This window comes from Grammomys surdaster, unplaced genomic scaffold (assembly GCF_004785775.1).
Source record: "Grammomys surdaster isolate TR1022 unplaced genomic scaffold, NIH_TR_1.0 126189, whole genome shotgun sequence".
Taxonomy (NCBI): Eukaryota; Metazoa; Chordata; class Mammalia; order Rodentia; family Muridae; genus Grammomys; species Grammomys surdaster.
The window spans coordinates 368,321-370,698 of record NW_021620995.1 but is presented as its reverse complement, the minus strand read 5'-3'; the positions used below and the strand labels follow the sequence as shown (position 1 = coordinate 370,698).

Below are 2,378 nucleotides of genomic sequence, written 5' to 3'. Positions count from 1 at the left end.
AGAATCAACTGCTGGTACCAGCTAGAGCTTATCCAGTAACGGCTGAGTGGTTTTTGTGTTTTGAGATTTTGCTTTTCTAGAGACAAGGTCTCAAAATAACCCAGACTGTCCTTGAACTTCTGGTCTTCCTGCCTCTACTTCTCAAGTGCTGGGATTATAGGCATGTGCCACCATTCCTGGCTGTACTTTTAATAATCTTTTTAATATAATTATAAGTAAAAGAAAACAAAAAAGCAACAATATTAATTTTATTGTCCTCTATCTTACCTCATAGGTACAAGGATCTTTTGTACCAAACAAAATACTTCCATATGTATATAAGTGTTTTGCCTGCATATATGTCTATGTACCATATGCATGCAGGGCCCTCAGGGGCCAGAAGAGAGTGTCAGATCCCCAGGAACTGGAGTTGCAGATAAAGGTTGTTAAGCAGACATGAGCGTGGTTGGAGCCAAACCTGGATCCTCTGTAAGAATGAGTACTCCTAACTGCTAAGCCACCTCCCCAGCCCCCAAAACTTGTCCCTTTACATGAAAAAGGTCAGTGTTTTTCACCATTCCTTACGTATAATGAATTTAAACCACTCATCCCAGCACTTTGGAGGCTAAGGCAGGAGGAATGTCAAGTTTGAAGCCAGCCTGGGCTGTGTACTGAATTCTAGGACAGCCTAGGCTGCAGAGAAAGATCCTGTGTCTCTTTAAAAACAAAACAAAACAAAACAAAAACCATCACAAAAGAGCTGAAGGAAAAGCCACATAGATGAAGCAAAAATAATTCTTGGAATACAGCTAGTGCAACGAATTAAACCTGAGTTGTATCAGAAGTTTACCCTCCCGGACAGAAACTAGCTGTGGGAAAGGACCAAGAAAAATCCCACAAGCCAACCACAGCCCCTGGAGCACACCTAGCCAGAACCTGTCTTACTCCAGTCACTATGAATCTAGAGGCTTCCTTTGTTATGAATCATTTCAAAAGCAGTCCTGGCTGTCATGGAGTTCATTACCTAGGCCAGAGCAGCCTAGAACTCAGAGATCCACCTGTCTCTGCTCCCCAAGTGCTGGGATTTAAGGTGTGTGTCACCAGGCCCGGCCTGCTTCTTCAGTGTTTAAATCCTCAGTCTGAAACAGTCATAACAAGATTAGCAGTTTTATAATACAGTGTTTTCCTCCCCCTTTCCACTAGGTTTAGGTACAGAGAGAAGCCTGAATTCCCTCAGGGCAAAACTATCAAATAAAACACAACAGGCTCACTTACAGAGAACATATATTTTAGCACAAAAAAAATTTTTTTTAAAAAAGATAGGGTCTCCTGTAGCTAATGCTGGTCTCTATTTTGCTATGTAGTCAAAATACCCTTGAATTCCTTAATGAAAGAAGTGTTTCAGACGGTTGGGTGGAGGTCCGCTGGCCGTCAGTCTTCCTTAGGCTGCAGCTGTCGCTTCCAGACCTCATTCAAGTAAACTAGTCGTTTGTAATTGATGATGGTGAGGAGGAAGTTCAGCACGTATGTGGTGACACAGATGATGCAAAACTCCTTCAGCACAAAGTACAGAATGTAGACCAGGTACAAAGACCCCACCACAGACACGATGGAGGAGGTCATGAGGACCAGAGCTGCAACTGCGCTGGCTGTCATGCCAAGTAATAACTGTAGTATATAAAATATAAGTCCAAAGACACTGTTTGGCTGGTTTAATACACCATCTTTTCCAAAAATGGAACCCAAAAGACCAAATCCTCAACCGCATCTGGAGGCCAGGGCGGTGGAGCACTTCACCCAGGGCCCCAGGTGGCAGAGGGCCCGGTGCTCCGTGTCCCTCTCCTTCTCCCACTCCACGTGGTAGGCGTAGATGGAGAGCAGGATCCCGGTGGCGCACACTGCATACCGGGCCACCCGCGTCGCTGCCATCTTCCCCCCTCCGCCGCTGCTGCTGCCGCCACCACTGCCACCTCCCTCCGCCTCCACCTCTAAAACTTATGTTTAATGTAACTTTTAACACTTATTAACCTTTCAGCTACTTAATAGTATTAGTAGATAAATCTTTAATTTTCTCAATGTGGGACAATGCTTATGAATACTCTTAAACAGCTTGGAAACTAAAAAATAAAGCAATTTCAGCCATAATTAATGAGTTAGTAATAATAGTAATAATTAGAAATATGAAAAATTATTAATTTTTGCCACTTTTTCAATTTCATAATGTCATATAAGGGGCCATGTTTTGTTGGGGTTTCCTACATTAAGTAAAATTCTTTCAATATTGTTCTTGATGAATAAGCCTTCTTCCATTGTGCTTGAAAGCCAGATTATAGTAAAGACAGCCTAGGTTAATCCCTACTTATTTGATTCCCAAGTATTTTTCTCAAGGATTGGTCTAT

The 2,378-nt window shown here is 42.6% G+C and overlaps 1 pseudogene; it reads right to left on the bottom strand.

Annotated features, from left to right (window-relative positions):
- Positions 1-1,410: 1,410 nt before the first annotated feature.
- LOC114613123 lies at positions 1,411-1,908 on the bottom strand (annotated as a pseudogene).
- Between the last annotated feature and the right edge of the window lie 470 nt (positions 1,909-2,378).